General features: G+C 33.3%; 1 protein-coding gene across 6 annotated transcripts in view; it reads right to left on the minus strand.

Moving 5' to 3' along the window:
* Positions 1 to 26,454, minus strand: part of NOVA1 (NOVA alternative splicing regulator 1) — a 153,175-nt gene that overhangs the window by 86,088 nt on the left and 40,633 nt on the right. Inside the window, exon 2 of one of the 6 annotated variants that reach the window (XM_040476840.1) lies at positions 17,217 to 17,318. The exons of the other annotated variants lie outside the window; for them this stretch is intronic. The gene's annotated coding sequence lies outside the window, so the exon portion shown is untranslated. The remainder of the gene's footprint in view (positions 1 to 17,216; positions 17,319 to 26,454) is intronic. 6 annotated transcript variants of the gene reach the window in all.

The raw sequence follows: 26,454 nt of genomic DNA on the forward strand, positions 1-26,454 counted from the left end.
TCAATATTATTTGAACTTTTCAAAGTATTCATGAATTACCCATGCAATCAAAAGAGATGATTAAAATGATTCCGAGTATATATTTATTGGTACCCATTAATAATTAAACTTTCTGTTGAGGGGGGGAAGTGGATAAACATAAAACAAAAAAAATATGAGCACTATGTGTAAGTAAATAAATATTAGAATCCAGACCTACCTCATCTAAATATCACTTCTCTCAACTTCAAGTCTGAATATCATAACAATAGCAACATTAGTAATAACAAAACCCAAAAACCTTTACTGAATATTTTATACCTGATAAGAACCAAGATTAGGCATTTATATGTACAAATTCTCCAAGACAGAAGCATCTGCCTTTGCTGGAAGGATACAGAAGCTAGAAGAGTATTTCTTACACAAACCAATCCCACATCTATCTTTAACTTCAAAAGAAAATCTTTCTACTTCTTTTTCTATATTCAAATGTGTGGAGATAACCCTTTAAGACTTCTCTTAATTAAATATACTTATTAATCAAATTTATTTCATACCATAGTCAACTATTAACTCAAAATCGATCATTTTAAGTTAAACGGCAAGACTTCAAGGAGAAAACACAGGAAAAAACTTGCTGTTTGCAAAAGATTCTTAAGATACAAAAAGAAATATAAAAGACATTTATAAACTGAGCTTCATGAAAATTAAGTTTCTACTCCTTGAAGGGCACAAATAAGTAAATGAAAAGGCAAGCTATAATGTGGAAAAGAATATTCACAACACATATATTTGACAAAGAACTTGTATCCAGAATATGTAAAGAACTCCTGTAACTTAATAAGAAGAAAGTAATCCAATCCAATAAATATTGGCAAAAGAATTGAAGAGATAGCTGACAAAAGAAAATATAGCAATGGTCAAGGAGCACAAGAAAACCTATTAGGGAAGTGCAAATTAAAACCACAATGTGATACAGATAGATACAATTTATAATTGCGAACATTTTAAAAGACTAACACTACCAAGTACTGGTGAGAGTATGAACCAATTGAAATGCTCATATATTGACTGGTGGCAGGAATGTAAAATAGCACAAACTCTTTAGAATACTGGCAATTTCTTATGAAGTTTAATATTCCATACGATCTAGTTATTCTATTCCTAAGTATTTACTCAAGATAAATGAAAACATTAGTGTGCACAAAGATGTGAACTCAAATGTCCATAGCCATTTTATTCCTAATAGTCAAAAAATGAAAGCAACTTAAATGTCTGTCAATAGGTGAATGGGAAAAAAAAGCTACATATTCAAACAGTGACTACTCCTCAACAAGAAACAGGAATAAATTATTTACACGTGCAACAAGAGGGATGAACTTCAAAAACATTATGCAAAACAAAAGCAGGCATAAGGCTACATAATACAAGATTCCATTTACATTAAAACTCTAGAAACGTCAAATAAATCTATAGTGAGAGAAAACAGGTAAGTGATTGTCGCTGGCAGGAAGGGACGTAGGTGTGAGATGGGCTTAGGCGACTTGGGAAGAGGAGGATGGTCTGGCAAAGGGCACAATGAAATTTTTGGCATGGTGGAAATATACCATTTCCACCATGACTGGGGTGGTAGTTACATGGACCTATGTTATATATATAAGGCACATACGCAGAGACTTTGAAATCATCCTCATACAACATGTTTTTAAGGCTTTCATACCCTTTGAGGTAGCAGGTATTTCTTTTTGATATCCATATATCATGTATCTACATACATTTGCTGAGAAATTACTTCAAACAGATTTTAATATTATGTTCAAACTCACTCATTATAGAATTATTTCAATTTTATAGATAAATACTTACAAAAAATATTACTAAATAAAACATGATTTTTTTTTTTAGATCACCTTTCATGCCATACGGTTCAGAAATCTTATTAGGATGTCTATTTCTTTTATGCTGGCTATTATATACAAACTACTGTTTAAGTAGATAACCTTGGTTTCTAACAAAATATGTATGATTCAGATATTGATTTTCCTACTCCAACTTTTCACACTTTAGATAGCCTATCAACAATATAAGAAGCCTTTCAAATGAAATCAGAACCACAGTTTCTGAAATAAAGATGCGGCAAATATTTTGTTCAACCCCAAATACATTTGAACAAAGCTGGATGCTGTCTTAACTCTCATCTACTGTATGCAATCAGTAAAAAGTCTTGGGTGATTCTATTCTATTAGCATGTTCTAATTTATATTCTTTCCTTCCTTTCCATCTCTACTTACATTCCTATTTCAGGAGGCACTTATGGTTATTTTGTGGTAATGCAATGGCTAACCTGTTTGCAACCCACTGGTTGCATCCCACTGGCTTCAGTAGAGTCCTCCATGTTGCCAGTGGAATAATCTTTTAAAAATATCAACCTGTTGGGGCGCCTGGGTGGCTCAGTCAGTTAAGCGTCCGACTTCAGCCCAGGTTGTGATCTCACGGTCCGTGAGTTCGAGCCCCGCATCGGGCTCTGTGCTGACAGTTCAGATCCTGGAGCCTGTTTCAGATTCTGTGTCTCCCTCTCTCTGACCCTCCCTCGTTCATGCTCTGTCTCTCTCTGTCTCAAAAATAAATAAACGTTAAAAAAAATTAAAAATATCAATCTGTTGATGAAAATCCCAGAATTAACATTATGAACAGACTATCAATATCTATAGGAAAAAGGAAAAAAAAAAATAGAAAAAAAATATATATATAAGAAAAAATATATATAGCTTCTAATTCCTATCCACAATTCCTTCCTGGCCAGACCTAAATTCCAGTTGTAATGGTCTATTTGCAATTCTCTCAATCCTTCCTGTATTCAACTATTTGTGGCCTTGGTTCCTGCAAACTCCATTCATAATGAAATCCTTATCAGAAGATCTGTTTAAGTGTTAATTTTTTCTTTTCTATTTCCTATGTCATTTTCCCAACAAAATTAAATTTCTTCTCACTACTATATGCTTTCTGAGATTAAGAATCCGACATTCTTGGGGTGCCTGGGTGACTCAGTTGGTTAAGCGTCCAACTTTGGCTCAGGTCATGATCTCACAGTTCATGAGTTCTAGTCCCGTGTCGGGCTCTGTGCTTACAGCTCAGAGCCTGGAGCCTGCTTCAGAGTCTGTGTCTCCCTCTCTCTCTGCCCCTCCCCCATTCATGTTCTGTCTCTCTCTCTCTAATAAACATTATTTTTTTTAAAAAAAGAATACCTTATTCTTTATTTTTGCATCTACAGAACCTGGCACGATGCTTAACATATAGTAAGAATGACAAATGTTCCTTTAAAATCTTGGTAGAATGGACTACTCACTAGGAACAATGTAAATTTTCAAAATTTACTCAAACTAAAATTAAATAACCAAAGAAATGAAAAAGTCTGTCAAAAACTTATATTCAAATAAGCTCTGAGCTCAAATTGTTTTATGTGATCTTTCAAACTAAATGATTTTCAATGTTTTTTATTTATTTTGGGACAGAGAGAGACAGAGCATGAACGGGGGAGGGGCAGAGAGAGAGGGAGACACAGAATCGGAAACAGGCTCCAGGCTCCGAGCCATCAGCCCAGAGCCCGACGCGGGGCTCGAACTCATGGACCGCGAGATCGTGACCTGGCTGAAGTCAGACGCTTAACCGACTGCACCACCCAGGCGCTCCTCAAACTAAATGATTTTCAAATTTGAAACTTCAAACAATTTAATGCTATAAAAATTATTCCAGTCTATAGAGAAAAATATACCTGTAAATTCATTTTATTAATTAGCATAACCCTGATATTCCAAATGGAAAAGCAAGTCATACATTAAGCCAACCACACATAAATGAATCACGTTTATTAATATGAACATTTAAAAAAAAATCTTTATAAAGTACTGGTAAATTAATCCAGCACTGTACTGAAAAACTGATATACTATAGTCAAATACAGTTTAATCCAGAAATGCAAGTGTGGGTTAATATTTGGTTGTATATAACTATAACACAAACATGTCAAAAAAGCAGGGAACAGGAAGATAATGAACAATGAACAAATTACCTTTCTATAATTAAAAAAATACCTATCCTAAACTAACAGTAAATATAATAATTAAGAAGGAAATATCTTGGACATTTGCATTAAAAATTGAAAGCAGCAATAAGACAGAAATAGAATCAAAGGCATAAATTTACTACTGTGAGCTAGAGAAAAAGTTACCATCACTTACGATTTCATGACTGTTTAGAAAATGAAGTAAATGCAATCATACTTAATGTAAAAGTTCAATAAAATAGAAATTTAAAATAGTATCAAAATTTAAAAATTTTCCCATATGTGACAGGCTAAATAATGGCCTCTCAAATATCCATATCTTAATTCCTAGGACCTGTGAATGTTCTCTTATACAGAAAAGGGAACTTGCAGATGTAATTCAATTAAAGATCTTCAGATGGTGACATTATTCTAGATTGTCCAAATGGGCCCTGAATGTAATCAAAAGGGTTCTTATAAGAGGGAGACAAGAAGGTCAAAGGAGGAAGTACATGTGATGACAGAAGCAAGACTTTGTAGTGATTCAAGGAACGGTCATAAGTCAAGGAAAGCAGGCAGCCTCCAGAAACCACAACAGGGAAGGAAAGTGATTCTCCCTTATGGCCTCCAAAGGAAACAGCCCTATCAACACTTTACTTTAGTCCAATAATTTTGGGCTTTTGGCAACCATAACTGAAGAGAACAAATCTTGTGCTGTTTTAAGACACAAAATTTGTGGTAACTGTCCAGTGACCACAGAAAACTAACACACTAAAGACCTACAAAAACCAGTTCAATACATAAATTAAAAAAAAAAAAAAATTAAAGGAGGAAATAGGAATGACTTTAAATTAAATAAACAACTAAGAATGATCTTAAATGAAATGTGTTGGACATCTGTATAGAAAAAGCTCCCCTGAGACAGAAAAGAAAAAGTAATCTCAGCTCATATCTGAAATCCTCTAAGAATATCTTATGCAAACAAGTCAACAGTTTTAACATAATTTCACTAACATAAAAAATAGGAATACCTTATTTGGAAAGGATATTTGGCAAATTTATTCTAAATTCATTAGGAAAAATAAATGGAATAATATACTAGAACAGTTGTTAAGATAAAGGATAATAAAATTAGGGAATTATTACCGTAGTGGATAACTCAAAACAAAAAGATACTATGAAACAATAATGAATAACATCAAATTAGTACAACAAAAGACCCAGAATAAACAACCCTTCTCCCCAAATCCCAGGAATACATAAAAATTTAGCATGAAAACAGTAAATGGTGATTACTTAAAAATTATATATCTAGCATAACTGGATTACTACTTAGAGAAAATACAGTGAGAACTTTTCTTCTCAAATATCTTAAAATAAATTCTACATAAATTAGAGAACTGCAAAGTAAAAAACTAGATCAAACCATAAGTAAGCATATATTTAACCTCAGAACGAAGAAAGTTATTTTCAGCACAGACATGAAAGGAAAATGGAAAATATCATAGAGCTGACTATATAAAAAATACTTAATTTTGTAGGTGAAAAACACCATAATTGTTTTACATAATTTTTTGATGGTGGGGGAGATGCAGATTGGGAGAAATGGGCTAAGATTTTAAATGCACATAATTATTGGGAATCAGAAAATCTGATGAGAAACACACACAGACACACACCACCACCACCACCACCACCACCACCACCACTACTACTAGGAGTGTAAACTTACTTAAATCTTTCTGAAGTATATAAAAAAAACTTTTGAAGTATAATTTGGCACTGAATCTATAAACATTTTATAATACTGCATGTCTCCTATGACTCAGTAAATCCATTATTCTATGCTTTGTAATTTATAAGAGAATAATCATAAGTGAACACAAAAACTTAAATACAATACTATGCACTATTATTTATAGCAAAAAAGACTGAAACAAGTATGTAATAAGAGACTAAATATATTATAACAAATACCTAAGATGGAATATTCTACAAACCTTAATCTTTTTAAGACCTTAAAAGAACTACACTTGTGAAGAATGAAGAATATATATCATCTAAATAATGCACAAGGTACAATATTAAGTGAAAAAAGATGAAAAGCTCTATATACAGTATAATCTCTATTTTATAAATAAATGTGCAATAAGATTAGAAGAAAGCACAGAAACATATTTATAAGAGCTATTTTTACCTTCAATAACTTCTCTAGTTCTTGAAAATAAGTAACTTTATATTCAGAAACATTTTAATTAGAATACAGGAAAATGGAATATCTCCAGTTGAGAAAGTTTTTCTTTTCCTTCTAAAAGTAATCAAAAGGTAATATATAAAAACACTTCATGGATTTGACTCTATGAAAACAGAAAATTCTTCATGTAAAAAGTACAGGAATCAGAATGAAGGCAATTGACAAAAGGGGAAAAACACAAGCATATGGCACAAACAGCTAATATTCCTATATTATCCATCCTATAACATATATTGTGTGGTAATGCCCAACAATATTCTAGCCTGAGAGGTCCAAGAGTAAACAAATTCAGAGTAGACACCTACCCTCATGGTTCTTTCATTCTCATTGGAAAGAACAAGTAATAAGTAAGCAATGAGCAACTCCAGACTGTGATAAGTGCCAGGATGACTTTAAAAGCCTAGCGGGGGCGGGGTTGCGGGTAGGGGTTGGGGGAACACAGGCAATAACGCGACAGGATGTGAAAGGCATGAGAAGAAATCTTATGTTAGGAAGCTGGGAACAGCTCTTCTAAGGAGGTAATATTTGAGCTGAAACACAGTCCACCATTGAAGACTGGCTGAAGAGGGATCCAGAAAATGGAGAATTGCAAGTGCCAATTCCATGAGGCAAGAAAGAGGTTAGAAATAGCTGAAGTGTCTAGAACATAAAGGGCATGGAGGAGACTAATATAAGAATAAAAAAAAAATCTCAAGACCAAATAATTTGGGGATGTTTAGCTCTCTATAACTAATGTGGCCTTTCAAATCAATAAGGAAAATAACATCTCAAAATAAACAAGGCCAGAAATAATTCAAAATTGAAAAACTACAACCTGTCAATATATACATTAAAATTTTAGTCTAGTGAGTAAGAAAGATATAATTTTCTACCATTCAAATTGGCAAGCCATCACAAATCATTATTTATATACAATGACAGTGAGGTAAGAAAATGATGAAAGATTAATGTTATTTATACTAAGGAAAAAATAAAAATAGAGTGTAATTTAAATAAATTATGGTACATTTTTACCACAGAAAAGTCCAAGTCCATTGAATGATATTTTCAAGAACTACTTCATGTTTACTTATGTCTGATACTGTTGACAATACCCTTTCTAATCCATTCACAAATTCTATCAGTGCTCCTCTAAAATCACCTCTCATTATTTCTACTGCCAAAAACTCTTAAACTCAAAAACTTCTTGAACTACTGCAAGAACTTCCTAATAATTACCTCTCGTAGACCCTCACTCCTTTTCCCTGTTTATCTTCCACACAGCAAGAGTAATGTCCTCAGTGCTAGTCATCATAAAACTCAAATACCCAATGTCTTCACATTGTAACTATACTGTAATTGCAACTTCTTACTATGACCCATTTGATCTGGCCTGCATTATTTCAAAGACCTCACCTCCTGCCACACCCTCTCCTCTAACAGTGTTCAACACACAACGTTCCTTTCTGTTTTTCAACATGCCAAACTCATTCATATCCAAAAGCTTTGTCCTTGCTATTCCTGACAACCGGAATGTGATTTTCTTCCTCCTAATCATTTAGAGCTCACTCAAATGTCCTGTCTTTGAGGTTTCCTTTTGATATCCTAGCTAAAGTATACTCCTCCTCAATATTTTTCTTATCACATGCATTGATTTCCTTCATAATATTTTTTTAAGTTTGTTGGTTTATTTATTCATCTATTTATTTATTTATTTATTTAGAGAGAGAGTGCATGTGAGCAGGGGAGGGGCAGAGAGAAAGAGAGAGAATCCCAAGCAGGCTTCATGCTGTCAACACAGAGCCAGATGCGGGGCTTGAACTCATAAACCATGAAATCATGACCTGAGGCCAAACCAAGAGTTAGATGCTTAACTGAATGAGCCACCCAAGTACCCCTTTCCTTCATGGTAATTATGCGTATCTAAAATTACGTGTTTTTAGGGGCACCTGGGTGGCTCAGTCAGTTAAACATCAGATTTTGGCTCAGGTCACGATCTCATGGTTCATGAGTTCCAGCCCTGTGTCAGGGTATGTGCTGACACCTCAGAGCCTGGAGCCTGCTTCGGATTCTGCATCTCCCTCTCTCTCTGCCCCTCCCCTCTACTCGTGCTCTGTCTCTCTGTCTCTATCTAAAATAAATATTTAAATAAATAAATAAATAAATAAATAAACAAACAAAAAATTATGCGTATTTATTTAGTGTTATATGTTTCTCTCCCTCTTCACCAACAAGAATAAAAGCTCTGTAAGAGCCAAGACTTTCTGCATTCCCACCATGTAAGACAGTGTGTAGAACATTGTATCACTAAAAATTTATTGAATAAATGGAAGAGTAAAAATAATTAAATATTATACAAAAGAATGTTAATTATATTTAATGTACTAAGTGACATGTAAAGCATAAATATCATATAATGTATAGGGTATAAAAGCAACGTATGGTTAAGTTTATATAAATCTGGAAAATAGATAAAAAAACCTATACAGGTTTCAAAATATATTTTTATATAGCAAAAACAAAATTAAACTGATTTGAAAACTTACCATTTCAAAGAAATAACTGAGATATGAGAATATAAAAAGATGACTACAAAATTAAAAGTTCTTATGTACACATTTGTATGTGTATAATGAAAGATCTGGATAAAGATGTATACATACTAAGTACATATTAAAAGAAACAGGAGAGGAATAAAGAAAATATCAGACCATACTGATCAAAATAAAATTATAAACTGAAAATAATATTTTTCAAAAACATTTAAAAGGTCATCTTATTTCTATATAATACTAACACTCATTCAAATAATTTTACAAAACACTCTAAAAGATCAGAAAAGCACATATTCATATTTTATCAAGTCTGAAATGAGAGCAGCTTCATAATGTAAATTACCAGAAACCAGTGATTATTTTCAAAGATTACAATGAGAAGAGGCAAAAGGGAAAATACGTTTTCTGTAAGTTCTAGCACAGGAAGCACTAAAATAGGCTGTAGTAAAGTTACTCCTCTTAGGAGGCCACTGTAACCCCTTACTAGGATAAATCGAGATCCACAGTGGGACTGGTAGTTGGGGTGAAGACTTTTCCAAGATTTCCAAAGAAGCTCACTTCCCATTTGTATTATTTATCTCTGAAAGATCTAGAAAGGGACTAATATAAAAAGAGAAGTAACCAAGACTTCTGCTACATTCACAAGATGGCACATAACTATATGTATTTTTTTAATGGGATAGTTATAGCAAGAGCCTACACATCAGCATATATACTAGCATATTGGCAAGAAAATCTGTTTTAATATAATTAGTACGAAGCCAAGGGTTCTTAAGAGATTATTCAGAATTCACTTAAAGCACTTTTTTGGTAGTGTTAACACTAATAGGAGTATCATCAAGTTGGAATAATGCGTGATTCATTTTAACTGTGGCACTGGTCTGTGTTTTAGCAACCCATTTAATATTTTTAAGGCTTCAATACAAAGAATCAACTTCACAATTAGCTGAGTAAGCTTAGAAAGGATTTACTGAGACTATTCTCCATGGAAAGTACCAACGTGAATATAATGTGGTTCCCATCCTCAAGAAAAATGTAATATAAACAGAAAGACAAATCTAGTACATGAATCTTGGCAAGTGATAAAATAATGAGCTAGAGTTTATCAATGGATATAGAATGGAGCTTACTGATTCAAGATACATCTCAAAAGCAAAATAATTAAGATGTGAAAATAAATAGGATGACATTCAAGTCAAAGGAGAGGAGAGAATGGTATTATTGTGACTCTCGGTCACAAGGTATATACTGAAGTCATAAGCAAGAATGATTCAGTTGGAAGGCTGAATGAGAATAGACAACTAAATATCTACTTTGGTTTCAGACATGCTGAATCTGTCATAGCCTGCAGCAAAGGGGAAAATGTGGAGCTAGCATTTCAGAAACAAGCATAAAAAAGAAATATCAATTAATGGCCAATTTCCTTATTATGTGCATGTATATCTATAATATAAGTAAGGTATTTTGCCTGGGACATTACATAGGCTTACATATAAAATAAAGAACTAGGTTTTGATGAATTTTAATGTTTATAATATTTACTTTTTTAACATTTCACTTGACCCACCAAAAGAGGGTTTCTTAAAGTTCTATACAAAACCACACCTGAAAAACAGAAATAGCCATTAAAAGGAAAAGAAAACAGAATAATGAATATTTAAAAGAGAAGTACATTTCAGATGGTATAGTTAGAAAAACTATATGTTTTAGCATTAATTTTCCTATTTGATAACTGGTCCATACGAGATGTTTCCTAAAAACTCTCCTGGATTTTAGCTTTGTCAATATGTTCACAAAAACTAGGAAAAATGGAATTTTATTCTTCCTAATATCAAACTTTCATCATAGAGTAATATTCACCTTAAACTAAGTAAAAAATTCAATAATTAATTTTACTAATTTTGTAAGGTAAATAGATGTTTGAATAACTGTAGTGATTAGAAAGTGGGGTAATGAATAGAAATAAACAGTGTTTCTTGATATCTAAAATTGAAAATCAATCACTTGGCCATCTTTTATAGTGTTCCTTCTTATGAAAACACACAAAAATCTATTGGTATAAGCAATATGACTGCAGACAAATAATCACATAAATTACAATTTCTGGCATCTATACTGCTTGAAATTCAACTAGTCTGGAGATCTGTCATATTTACTTTTTTTTTTTTTAACTTTCAGCCTGAACCTGCTTGGAATACCTGGTTATCTTTACTTCTCATAGTTAAATCCGTCAATTGGAAAATTGGAATAAAACAAGGAAGAAAAACAAAACAAGGAAGAAATATTAGGAATGCAGGGAGAAATGGAGAAAACTGAATGAAAAACAGAACTGAAAGAATGAATGTGCCTAAGAACAGATAAAGAGCAATAACACTGGGAGACAAAAATCAGAGGCATAAAATATAATTCTTACCGCCTCAAACATTTTTTGAAATATGGACAGAAATAAATAAGAATATAAATATTAATTACTTAACAATAATTTTACAAAGTTTAATGTCAGTGTTCAGAAGAGATTAATTTACCAAATAATATATGGAACACATAATAGAGACCAAGTGGCAAGGGGTTCACCAATAAGTCAGTGGCTATCTAAAAAATGCTCTCAATCTAGTCAGACAGACAAATTTATAAGTAATACAATAACACTTCACACAAAGTATGTGTGAGAACACAGTAGACAGAAGTTATTCTAACTGCAGGCACCAACAGAGATTTCCCCTAAATTGGTCATCAAAGACTGGGAAGGATTCCACCAGGAGGAAAAAGTAGGAAGGACATTACAAACTCACAGTATAACCTAACACAAGGCACAGAAATATAGAAATGGATGAATGTTCACAGAAATTTCTAGAAATGCAAGATGACCATTATGGTCATTTTCTTGTTTTCTCAGTTTCAGATAGGAACCAAAGCTGACAACAAAAGGTTCTAAATACTATACCTAAGGTAACAGCTCATCTATGCAACATTTGGAAAAATGTGGCCAAAAATTGCTCAGGCATTGTTTAATCCATCGCTCATATAAAAAATATAAGTATATATTGGAGGAGAGGAGCTTACATTGTTTGAGGAAGAAATAGAACAGCGACCCACTCAAAGTTTGGCCTATGTCCCTTAGGATACAAGGCATTAAACGAATGATACAGGAACTGGACCTAGGCCTAAAAACATCTAAAGGCAAGAGGTTAAGATGCCCTTAGTCTGGGGCTACTACCTTAGAAATAGCCAATTTCAGAGTTTGAAGTAAAGAATTACAATTTCCAATGGGATATTTTCCAAGGACTCCTGGGAAAGGAATTGGCATTGAGCCATTTTTAAAGGAATTCTACACAGAGGACTGCAAAGGGAACAAGATAACCCCAGAAGAAAGAGGTTCAACATAGACTAGAAAGTCAGAAACCAAGGATAGTAGTCAAAAGAAGACCAACAAAGGAAGTCTCAACTGTATCAAGGAATTACAACTGGGGTGTCCTCCCAACAGTGGGAGTCTGATAAATCCAGGAAAGCAAAAAAGTTAAATTTCCAACATGCCTTTATTGCCAATTAGTTCTTCTCTATTTCTAACATTAAACTTTGGAAGACCCACCAGGAGCAGCACGAGAAGCTGGTAGAAAAACTAAGGCAAAATGAAATTAATACAAATGTCCACTAGTTGACATGTCTCCACTCAGGTTTGTAGGCCTTCTTTATTCCTTTTTAATCTTTAAAAATTCTTTTAAATGCTTATTTATTTTGACAGAGAGTGAGTGTGCTAAAGAGAACGTGAATGGGGGAAGGGCAGACAGAGAGGCAGAGAGAATCCCAAGCAGGCTCCATGGTCAGCACAGAGCCCAATGCAGGTCTCCATCTCATGACTGTGAGATCATGACCCAAGCAGAAATCAAGAGTCAAAAGCTAAACCAACTGACCCCGGCACCCCAAGCCTTCTTTAAACAAAGCTGACATAAGCGAAAATTTTCACATTGGATGAGAATTTGGAATTTTAATTTCATAGCCTTCTTTTTAAAAAAAAAGTTATCTGAAAAGTTAGTATATTTTCAAATGCCAGGGAGTAAGCAAAGAAAGTATTGAAGAGAGAATGAAAAGAACAAGAGAAAGAAAAGAGCAAGAGGAAGAAGAACAAGAGCAGAGAAGAGATAGACACTTGAAAAGCATGTATCGAGAAGCAGAAAAGAAAATATTCAAGGTGGGATTTCAGGTGCCATGACAGGAAAGAATAAAGTAACTTTCCACTTGCACCCTGGTGAGTTCACCTCTTAATAAATCCATTAAGAGTGACAAATGGTGAGTAAAGTAGTCAATTATAAAAATGCCGTAATTTTGATATGGTTATTATGGAGCTTAAAATCTATCCTATAAATACAGAATTAAACATTTTTTTAAGGAGTATGAATCATGTGTTATGAATTTGTTTCGGGAGAACTTACATCTATTTATAAAATGCTCACTGTTTCCTGAGTTGCAGAAACTCTTAAGTACTGAGTTAAAGAAGTTAAAGGCAGACTCCACTCTCAACGAGCTTACAGAGGAAACAGACAAGCACAAAGGCAGTAATAATACATGAGCTAACTGCTAGCATAGGAACAAGCAAAGCCCAGAGGACCATATATATACAAGGGTCATCTAACAGGAGTATAAGAGGTGAAGGATGAGTAGGAAACATCTTAGTTAAGGAGAAATCTGTAAAGGAAGACCTGAAGAATGAGGTTGAGTTACACAGATGATAGCGGTCTGGGGAAAAGGGGTGTGTGAGTAGTTGGAAAGAATGTTGCAAGCACACAAAGACCCAAAGAAGACATGACATATTCTAAGAACTGCAAAGCACTCGGCATCAATTAATCAATATATGCAGTCTGCAAGGAAAGAAATGAGGTTGAGGACATAAAGAGGGAGTCAGATCACATGCACAGAATATAGATTTTATCATAAGATAAAAATGAGGTCCACTGAAGTTCTACTAACACTCATTTTTTATATACTGCCTATCCAGCATATGCAAAGCACTTTCACATATGTTTTACTGTTTTTCCTCACAACAACCCTGTGAGGTAGGTGTAATGATTTCCTATTAACGGATTAAAAAAAAAAACTTACAGTTATTAAACAATTTATACTTTATTTAAATAGCTACCAAGTGGCAGTCAGGATTCCAGGCCATGCTTCAGAAAGTATATCACATGCGTACACACACACACACACACACACACACACACACACACACACACACAAACGCTTTACCTATGACATACAGAAATTTCAGGGATTAAGCAAATTTTAGGTAATAAAGGTATGTTAACTTACTATTAAAGAGATTTGCGGCATAGTTCTTTATACAAATTTAGACTTTTAAAATTTTCAACCAATTAAATGTACATGAGAAATATCTGCAAAATTCATAAAAAGTGGCCGGACTTAATTGATACATAACACATGAATATCAAAGACTGAGGTAATTATATGAGTATTTTAACTTCATATAACTGGTGTGAGGTTCTTTGAAAAAAAAAATTCCTCACATTTGTTTCTATATAAATTCAAACTGCAAATATTATCCAAAGGATATAAATTGTATTTCGGATGACAGAAGATAATGTCTGAATACCAAAGTTTATTAAATAAACTCAAATATTAACCATTTAGTATGAAAAGAATTGTCCACCTAATGTGAAATTACAAAATCATTTCCCCATTATTCACAATGAAACATCTGTAAGTGTTTCATTTTCCTATTACGTGACAAGATTCTGCTCAGACAAATTTGATGAGACAAATAGTTTTTTAGATATCTGGGATCAATATAAAAATATGCCTTTAATTGAAAAGACAGAGGATGTTATTTTGTAAAACTGAGGAGAGCATATGAGAATTTTAAAATATGGATTGAAACTCTATATGAAAATGTTCTTTAAAATTAGTTTAAATTAAGTAAAATCTACACAAAAAGTACATTTCCTTGCATTTTATTTTCTCATCAATTTCACTATTTCTTCAGCTGGTGCTGTATTTCTCTTTAAAGCTTCCAACTGAAAGCTATATGTTGTCAGAGAACATTATTGCCATAAGTCTAAGTACATATTATTAAGTATTAAAAATTCATTTTATCTATATACTTCTCTCATTTTTCTATTTCAAACAGAAGATTATAATGGGGGAAGATGGAAAAAATACAGGTTTCTTTAAGATTTAGTTAATCTTGATCTAGTATTTATTTCTGAATTCAAAAACTATTATATGAATATAAATTATACAATAAGCCCAACCACAATGCTGGTCCTGCAGAATAATATGAAAACCCCTCCCTTTGAGAAACAAACATTCAAACAGAGATAAGAAGTATCTATAAGATACTTTACGCAATGAAGGTGATTTCTAAATAAACTAAATAAATGCTCCAAATATACACTTTAACTCTAATATCAATATTTTCCTTTATTTTTGATTATACAAGTAGTACATGTTCATAAAATTCATAGAATACATAAGTATATTCAATAAAAATGAAAGTTTCCATCTAATTCCCTTTTCCAAATAACATACGTTGAAGTATTTTAAAGTATAAGATTCATTTCGTTAAAAACTGAATCTATTAAGTTGCTAAACTTACATCATCCACAGAAGGTCTAATATATAACAACTCTGTATAATTGAAAATTATATACTCAGATATGCACAACAGGTATGGTTTGCACTTTTCACCAAAACAGTATATATAGCATATGGTCTATTCTGTCAAATATATTAACTTCAGTTATTAAGATAAATGAGATGAAGCAATACTTACAATTACACTGTTTGTAGAAAATTCAAAAGAACCAATTCTAGCAAATCAAATATTACATATACTGATAAAATACCTTCTTGCTAAAGATACATAAGTACATTATGTCTAAACTATATTCTTTAAAATATTAATGTTTACTTCTTTAGTGCTTTGACTGCTGAAAGAAGTATTAAGTCTAAGTAAGAGGGAAAATCTCATTAAAAAGTTAGTTTTTGGTAATATTTAACTGCATTCCACTGTGAATGTAAAGCTTAGTTTTTAAAAATTTACCAGATGCCTCTATGATGAACAGGTTGTTGAGATTTTTATTTATTCTCAAAAAAGTTTATTTCAAAACAGCAAGGTAATTCCACTAACAATTAGAGACAGTTAAAAATCTTTGTAGGAAATCAGACCTCTTCTTTTGACTCTAAAATACCATCACTCGGCATTTAATTAACACAAATAATATTCTAACTAGAACAAAGTCACTTGCACCAAAATATCTTGGTTACACAATGTAAGGTACATTCTATATACATAGAATTCTACCCCTGAGTTAAACAGAAAACGTGTAAATAAAGGGTCTGTGGAAATAATTTCTTCCACCCACCTCATTTTACAAGTAAGTAAACTGTGGCCCAGAGAGGCTTTTATCTGCTTTCATTGAGAATCTATAGGCATAGAGATGTACACAAACATCATTTAAATTATGATGTAAGTTAAAGTTACCTAAAACAAATGACACTATATTTCATAAAATTAAGACTCTGTGAAGACTAAGAGATCCTAATTTCTTACCAGAGAAATGTCTACAGATGCACAGACACACAAAAATAGATAGTAAGTCATATTATTGACTAGAAATTTTGCAAAACAATGAAATATAACAATCCATATCATATTGTTTAACAATAGACACAGGAGCTTCTAATGTTATTTTACTATCTTATAAGGCATAAACATACCAAACTATTATTAAAGATAGCACTCTGGTAAACAGCTTTTACAAAAGGAAAAAGAAAATCATTAAATAATGAAATGGAAGAGAAAGACTAAAATACATTAAGTGAAATTTCAAATATTTACTGTTTCTTCTCTCCCAAGCTTTGTTTCAATACACTAAAAAAAAAAATCAAACTCAAAGCTTCTAAAACAAAAAATCAAAACTAGGTTCATTATAAACTGGCTTTGTTGCAAAGCTTTCACCACAAGAATGAAAGTATTACAACTAAAACATAAAACACTATAAGGAAAGCTAATTAGGATGTTCCTGTTGAATTTTAAGTTGATTTGCTACTTTAAGAATACAGTTCTAAGATCTTATATAATATTGGTTTGGTTATTTGAAAATATTTAAAAACAAATTGATTCTTTTAAGCTTCATTAAAGTGAAGTATTTATGAAAGCACTTTAGTTTCATATGCTTTTAGAATAAAATAATTGCCAAGGAGTGCATCTATTTGTTTGTTATTCAATTCAGTACCAATCACAAATTAGATGACGTTAAAATAAAATTTAGAGCCAGGGAGAGCAGCACTAAGTTTAACTGACCTCAATACATTTTTAAATGATGCTTCCCAGTTATTTGTTATTCTCTCTTATTGGGTTTTCCAGTCTAGGACGGGTACACAAGAAACTTACAGTCTATGTAGTACTCCTAGTCAGTTTCACTCTGCAGATGGCACAGTGGAGAAATACCTTCTGTACAGGACCATGTACAATTTCTTCTGCAGCTGTCAGCACCTAGGGGAAAGTGCGCTGTTAAACAGTTGCTGCGTTCCACCTCAGAAGTGGCTGCAATTCGGTGGTGGGTGAAGTGACTCCTGTACATATATACAGGGATGAAAAGTACTATAGAAAATGAAAATATTTAACAACAAAAGTGGCTGTCTAAAAACTGTGCCACAGCAAAACAAAATACATCATTCAGTCACAAGAGCCCTACACAGATGGGCTACTGTTCATTTAAAAATTCGATGTTAAGAATGATTGAAGGAAAAAGTAGAAATACAATTATTCATACAACATAACTGTAAGTCAATGTTAAAACACATACGTAGAAAAATTAAACCCAAACACTGCATACAGTTTTATAACATTACATTTATAGTAATTTACCTAAAACCAAGCAAATATATACAGTAAGATACTTCATTATGTTTAGCTAATTTAATGCTTTTACTTTAGATGACAATTCAAGGGGGAAAAAACAAAGGAGGTGAGATATCAGAATTGAAGCATCAGTGACATGAAAATATATTTAAAAGTAAGGAAACCCATTCTGAAATTCTAAATTACTTTATATTTAAAAACCAATGTTATGAAATAACTAGTCCTCAACAATTAGCAATGGTTAAATTATTTTTCATATAATGGACCTTTAAAAGTGATCTCATGTAAAATAACAACTTTTCTTCTCCAAAGTCTCAAAGAGTTATAAATAAATACAGTCTTCATCCTTAGCCCACATATCAATGAGTTAACTAAGTGTACAATAACTTTAGTTCATTAATAAGGAAAACTATTACCATCCTACTTTTACTACAACACCCTTTCTATGTAATTTATATTTGATGGAATTACAAGATCAAGAAAAGATTATTCTCTGAGAAATATCACTGAATCAATCATGAAGCTGGAAGGCACTACCTTTCTAATTTCTTATCTCTAGGCAGAGCTACTCTGTTTCCCCTGAAGAAGTAACAGTTCACATTACTTCAAAATACGCACATACAGTCATGAAACAGAATGAGGGTGCTCTGAAGCAAAGTCCAACAAATGTGACCATTAAAAAGTGTCCCATCCATCAAACTTCTGAATCTCACTTGCCATAACAGCATTTATGTATTTATTTTGGTATATACCTAGTAGAGTTAGAGATAGTTGATAATTTCCTTTCAGCTTCTTCAAATTCTTTCTAGAATAAGGCATAGTGCAAACAAATATTACCTTCCTAAAGTGATAAGAGGTAGTAGAGGAAGAAAAAAATACAGAGTTTATCAGTTTCTTTATTAAAAGAAGACACATATCAGAGATTCCATTGTGGGGTCCATGTATGTGACTTAGGTAATCTAGAAATTCTGCAAAATTGCATGCTAAAAATAAAGACCTATTATAGGGGACCACAAGCACATTTGTCTAGGGCGACCAGGCCGTAAGCTTTTGTGAGGTTCTCAAAAGGTTCTGTGACTCCCCTCCAAAATTTAAGGAACTACTGATAAGTGGTTTGAAGATACCCAATTGAGTAGGTGGAAGTAATCACTTAAACTAAATGTCTAACTCTGAACAGCTGTTCCTTTTTTTTTTTTTTACTGAAAAACAGACACAGAGATGTTCCAACAACCAAATGAAATAATTCACATAAACACATGGTACAATACGTGACCTAAAATTATCAGTAATAGCAATAATTGTTCAAAAAAGCTATATCAAACAACCAGAACTTCCTTATAGGGTCTCATCTTTGTTTATTGCTACATAACTTATTAGTTTTATTTAGCTAAGTCTTCTACTTTTTTTTAGCTGTATCTTCTGAAAGAGACCAACATTGCAAACTATACATTTCTATACTATTTTAGATGCAAAATTGCTAAATACAAGTTTTGAGACACTGCTATGTACTCCTATAGTCTACATTTCCCAAAAGACCACACTGATCCCTTCTATGACACTGTACTTATTTTGAACAGGCTCAGATATGGAAAATATTTAGAGCTTCAATTGTCTATATAAAATAATTTCATTTCCTTTGTCAGTCCCTCCTTTAATTCACACACATAATAATATACAAACAAAAAAATCTAAATTTGAAGAACCGATCAAGGGACCATATTTTCTGAAAGGTTATACTACAAGCAATACTCTTAATTTCATAAATTATTTTCCCTATTCCTTTCAGTTTGTCTTGTGAAGGTAATGATTCAATATACATTCATACATGCACAGCCTTTAAAAAGAATCTGTGAGTTACAACATCTGTAGATTAGCCATACCTTTGAAATAAATTCCACATTGCAAAGAACATTACAAAAGAGTGTTTATGGTACTCTTCAAGACTGTAGCAACTTTTTAAATACTCATCAAAAATGACAAATGAACTCTCACCATGTATTAAAGGTACCCAGCGAAGAAAATGAAAGAGTTTGCTTATATATATATATGTACACACACACACACACACACACACACACACACACACACACACACACACTTGGCTCCCAACCACTTCAAATGTAAAGAACTTTTTCCAGAGCCTTCTCATGATAGGAGTTACGTTTTATGTATTCACACACTAATAAAATATATAGCAGTAAGATAAAAAGATATACCTTTACATAAAGGTATAGGAGTAAGAGAGAAGCATATGAAAGCATTCAGAGTACTGCAATGAAAAGGATATTAGTAGAACATAGAATACATGCACAGGTCAGTGAGAAGGACAACAGCCACAGGTCCAATTAGGCTCAGGAATTTTAAAATATTTTATTCCAAAGGGTGGCAACTTGAGAAGCATTTAACAAAAATCACTCTAGCAGCAGCATGGAAGACCAACTAGAGGTGTGGATGGTTCAACTGGGATAAGAACACTGGGAATATATAATTAGGATTTTAAAAAATCTATAAAAAAACAAAAGTATACTACTATGTAAAAACACTAGAAGACTAAAAATTGTGAGAGAAGCCAAAGCTATTTCTAAAGTTTGAGTATAGATACTAGCATTCCTTCATTTATTCACTCAACAAAAAAAAATTGAGTTTCCTAGGAGTCAGGTTCCATTTAAGACACTAGGTAAAGCACTGAACAAAGGAGCCAATGACCTTTCAAAGATTTCATGCTAATGAGAGAGATGGATAATAAACGATTAAATTATAATAAAATGTATGGAAATGACTTAGGTATAAAACAAAAGGAAAGCAAGTTATAGGAACAAACTAACAAATATACTATTTTAACAAAGTAGTCAGAGAAAACCTAAGGAAGCAGCAGTATATGAACAAAGAATGAAATGACAGGAGTCCACAGACTATCTGGGGTAAGAACACTACACACAAAGAACAATAAGAGCAAAGTCCTGTTACAGGAGCAAGTGATCAAAATTTTAACCTGGTGTCAGATCACACAGAAACTTGCAGACCATAATAAGGACTTTGGACTCTTTTAAAAAAACTCTTAGAGAAAACCACTGCAATATTTTGACTGGCGGAGTAATATCACTTGTTTAATCTTTTGTAAGGATCATACTAGTTGCTGTGGTTGAACTGATCGTAGCCAGCAAGAATGGAAATCACCTTATCCACACTTTGGCTTTCTGCAGTTTCAGTTACCTGTGGTCAATGCTGTCTAGAAGCAGATGATCCTCCTTCTAACGTATCCTCAGAAGATTAATACTAGCCTAATGCTACAAGACAATGCCTGTCATTAACCTTATTTCATCTCATTCACATAAGCATTTTATCATCTCACATCACCAGACAGCTGAGGGCAGTACAATATTTTGAGAGACAGACCACAGTCACATAACTTTATTACAGTATATAATCTTATTATTAGTTGTTGTTAATTTCTTACCATGTCTAATTTATAAATTAAACTTTGTCATAGCTATGCATGTACAGGAAAAAACACTATACATAGGGTTCATTACTGTCTGTGGTTTCAGGCATCCACTGGGTGGGGGGGGGGGGGGTTTAGACATATACTCTGCATTGATACTACAATACCAGCAAGACTATAGTAAAATTTACATAACAATGAGGTGGGATTGATAATTAGAACTCAAGACTAAGAACAAAAAATCATCAATCAAGTATTTAACATTCAGAAGTCAGAGATCAAACGTGAGAACCAACTACTCCTTCATAACTGAAACATGTTTACCTTCCCCAATTCTTTGTTATCCCAAACTGCCCACCCTTGTCTCATTTTGAGTGAGTCAACCAACTTGAGAGTTTCCTTCAATGACTTAATGTAGTTGGACAGTGCTGTTGTCCAAGAATCTAAACCCAGTATGAAGGGGTCCAAAAGACTGGCAAGAAGGAAGACAGTTATCTTTCAGTTGGACTTCTGCTTGCATGTATGCTTGCTTATCATCCCATGCTCTCTCCCCTTTGGTAGACTTATCTGAGGGGAGAGGAAAAAAGACTCAAAGTTGGAAAGCAGGGTAAAGAGAACCACTGTAATGGCAAAGAGTGTCTTGACTGTGAAAGTAGCTGAACTTGAGCCTCCAGACAATGGGGATCCCAGCAGCCAGAGGCTGTGAGTATCCTCGAGAGGTAGAAACTGAAAAAAAGTAGAAGACAAGCCAGAACTGGATGGAACTTTACACACCAAAAATATCTCACCTCCAAAACAAGTTTTACAGTAAGTGATGCATCAGAAAACCAGTATTTTTGTCTCTTTCCCCGACAGAAAGCATTAAGGTCTAGTCAGTATTCAGCAGAGGAGAAAAAGAAAACTAAAGTTCTCCTACTTAAGTAGGAGATCTTTCCATCTCTCCTTTAGGTACCAGAACCCAGGGGGAGAAATAGGAATAAAAACGAAAAAGCAGCTCACTCTCCACTAACTGGAGTGAACAGACTGAATGACTAGATTCAACTCTTCCACACTCCAATCTCCTAGAAAAGCCAAGTGGCAATGAGCAGAAGGGAAAAAGCTGAGTTTTAAATTGGGTTATGAGGTTAAAAATTCAAACTAGTCAGATAAACAGACTTTACCAGATTAAAGTCAGATTAAACTCTTTTCCTAAAGTGTCCAAAAAGCTATTTTTCTTGAGATAAGTAAAGAAATAAATAAATCACTTGACCAATCATAAACAAAAGTGCCACAGGAGAAAAAAAAAAGCCATTCTATATTTGCATCTCCATTTAATTCCCCATCTTGATTCATACCATATTATGAAATGGTTAGCACCAAAGAGCTACTAAGTGCTTCTGACTTTCCATCTAAAATACTACATGAATGTCAGGCTAAATGCCTGCATTATCAGTCTTACTTCTTATTCTTAAAGAACAACTGGTAATAATGTAACTACAGACATTTTGTCAGGAATACCTTAGATTTCTCCTTTATATAATACTTAAAGAAACATTCTGAACATTTATAAATAATATAGGTCCTATTCCAAAAACTAACAAATAGCTTGTATACAAGCTAAAAAGTAAAATCTCCTAAATAGGATGCTAAACTTAAAAGCCTGCAGAACAAAAAGGCTCTAGCAAAGGAAAAAGCAAAAAAGAAAGAAAAAAAAACAGGTTAGAATATTTATTGTTCTAAAGGAACACTTTCAATATTCACAATGAAGTAATCTAAAACACAATTTTAAAGAATATTCCGCTCTCATAGTTAGTAACTTAGAAATTTCCCTCAAACAGAATCACACTCTATCAAGTCATTTAATACTTAAATTAATATTTAATGGGAATTCCCTAAAAACTCAGATATATCCTTTAAAATAAATTAAGGAGTATCAGTATTTTATATGGCTAAATTATGCATAACCTTATCTCTGTTTAAATGTCACATTTTTAGAGAATTCAGGATCCTATTACATTGATGTTATTTTACAACAGTTTATGTAAAGTCCCCATTCATTTTATAATCATTCATCATCCTAAATTATACCATGCATAGTCGACATATATTTTATCAGTCCTTCTCAGAGATACAACATAATGAAAAGAAAATATGAGTCAAAATTACAAAACTGAGTTCTCTAATTATACCTTTTTTTCTAACCTCTTTTTAAAAGGCTATAAGAATAAATCATGTAAGTTATAAATTAAATTGGAAAGTAAGGAAAATCATACAAACTCAAGTCATCCACACTCACATGTTAATTCACTGTTAGTAAATAATGTTCGTGAGGGCGCACCTGGGTGGTTCAGTCAGTTAAGGTCCTGACTCTGGATTCCAGCTCAGGTCATCATCTCATAGTTCGTAAGATCAAGACCTGTGTCAGGCTCCTTGCTGTTAGCGTAGAGCCTGCTTGGGGTTCTCTATCTCCCTCTCTCTCTGCACCATTCCTGCTCATGCTCACGCTTTCTCTCTCTCAAAAATTAAAAAAAAAAAAAATAAGAAAGCAGAAAACAAAAAACGTTAAGGGAACCTGGGTGTCTCAGTAGATTAAGTGTCTGTCTTCAGCTTGGGTCATGATCTCACGGTTTGAGGGTTTGAGCCTTGCATCAGGGTCTGCACCGACAGCTCAGAACTTGGAACCTGCTTCAGATTCTCTGCTTCAGATTCTGTGTCCCCCTATCTCTGTGCCCCTCCTCCACTTGTGCCTCCCCCTCTGCCTCTCTCACTTGTGCCCTATCTCTCTCAAAAATTAACGAACATTTAAAAATAAATGTTAGCCAGATTGTCAAAACAATGTTAAAGGAGAAGAACACAGTTGGAGGCTGATACTACAGGACTTCAAGACTTACTATGACTCCACAGTAATCAAGACAATGTGGTATTGGTGAAAGAACAGACAAATCGATCAATGAAAAGGAACAGATATAAATGCAAAAAAATGTAATCAACTGATCTTTGACAATGAGGCAAATTCAGTGAAAAAAATCAATGAAGAAAGGATAAGTTTTCAACAAAGGATGCTGAGAAAAAAGAATACACATTCAAAAAAAAAAGAATCTGGATGCAGATAAAACTTTCACAAAAATTAGTTCAAAATGAATCAAAGACAAAGCTACAACATTCCTCTAAAGTATAACATAGAAGAATATCGTAATGACTTTGGGACTGACAGTGACTTTTAAGACAACACCAAACCGTAATCTACATAAGAAAAAAACTAAGTTAGAATTTATTAAAATTAAAAACTGTACTGCAAAAAAAAAACACTGTTAAGAATTGAAAAACAAGCCACAGATGGGGAAAAATGTGCAAAACACATATCCAAATATACAAAGAAAGAATATACAAAGAACCTTAAAATCTACCAGTGAGAAAACAACAAAAAATGGGCAAAAAATCTGATGCATACCTCATCAAGAAGATAAGCTGATGGCACGTAAGCATATGAAAAGATGCTGAATATCATATATTTATTAGCTTGGTAGGGCTGCCATAACAAAGTACCACAAACTGGATAGCTTAAGCAAGAGAAACTAATTTCTCACAATTTCGAGGCTAGAAGTCCAAAATCAAGGTGTTAGCAGAGTTGGTTCCTTCTGAGGGCTATGAAGGAAGGATTCAGATTCCAGGCCTCACTCCTTGGCTATAGATGACAGTCTTCATGTGTCCATGAAATTCTTCCTGTATGCATATCACTGCGTCCAAAATTCCCCTTTTTTATAAGGACACTAGCCATAATGGATTAGGACCCAATCTAATAATTTTACTTTAATTTGATTAATTCTGTTAAGACCCTACCTCCAAATAAAACCACATATTGAGGTACTAGGGGTCAAGACTTCAGCATATGAAATTGGGTGGGGGACATAATTCAGTTCATAACAGTATTTCATTAGGGAATTACAAATTTAAAAAAACAGTGAGATACTACTACACACCTATAACATTGGCTAAAATCCAAAACACCGACAAATGCTAACTAGGATGTAGAACAACAGAAACTTTTACTCATTGCTGGTGGAATGAAAAGTGGTACAGCTATTTTTGAAAATGTTTGCAATTTCTTTCAAACAAAATATACTCTTACCACATGATCCAGCAATCACACTCCTCAGTATTTACACAAATGGGGTTGAAAACTCAGGTCCACACCAAAGTCCACACATAAATATTTATAGATTTCTTCATAATTGCAAAAACTTAGAAGCAACCAAGATGTTCTTCAACAGGTGAATGAATTAACAAACTGTGGTATATCCATATTACAGAATATTATTCAGTGATAAAAAGAAATGAGCTATCATGGCACCAAGAGACATAAAAAACCTTAAACCTATATTGCGAAATGAAAAAAGCCAATCTTTATGATTCCAAATATATGACATTCTGGAAAAGGCAAAACCATAAAGATAGTAAAACGATGAGTGACTAACAGAAATGCATGGGGACAGAAGAGATGAACAGGTGGAACACAGGGGGGATACTTAGAAATTGTTCCACATGATTCTGTAATGATGGATATATGTCACTATATGTTTGTAAAATCACAAAGCGTGAATTCTAATGTAAAATATGGGGGTGCCTGGATGGCTCAGTCAGTTAAGCAGCAGAGTTCGGCTCAGTTCATGATCTCAAGGTTCATAGGTTGGAGCTCCACATTGGGCTCTGTGCTGACAGCAGAGCCTGGAGTCTGCTTCGGGTTCTGTGTATCCTTCTCTCTCTGCCCCTCTCCTACTCACAGTCTCTCTCTGTCTCTCAACAAACGAATAAAAACATTAAAAAATTTTAATATAAACTATGGACTTCAGTTATTAATGTATCAATATTGGTACATCAACTTTAACAATTGTACTACATTATTGCAAGATGTTAATAAAAGGGGCAACAGTGTTCTGGAGGTACAGGAAAAGGAGGGGCAAAAAAGGGTAAATGGCAACTCCTTGAACTTTCCATTAAATATTTCCGCAAGCCTAAAACTGCTCTACAAATTGAAGTTTGTTAATTAAAAAAAGAAAACTGGTTGTTATATTAAGATATCAAGAAGTAAAAGGTTTAGAATAATTACATAAAAATAGAAATAGGTCTAGAAATCTAGATGTAAATGATAATATTGTTTTTTCAGCAATTGTCATGAAAGTAAATTATGCAAGAGACACATTATGTCTAATTTTAAAATACGGTGACTTGAGTGCAATGCAGGTAGAGAAACAATGGTAACACTGTTATGATGGCTGATATGCAAATGAGTTTATGGAGGTAAACTTTTTTGTTCCACATTTTTTCAATGACATTCTTTTGTGAAGC

The sequence above is a fragment of the Herpailurus yagouaroundi genome, unplaced genomic scaffold, assembly GCF_014898765.1.
Source record: "Herpailurus yagouaroundi ecotype Mexico unplaced genomic scaffold, PumYag 141, whole genome shotgun sequence".
NCBI lineage: Eukaryota > Metazoa > Chordata > Mammalia > Carnivora > Felidae > Herpailurus > Herpailurus yagouaroundi.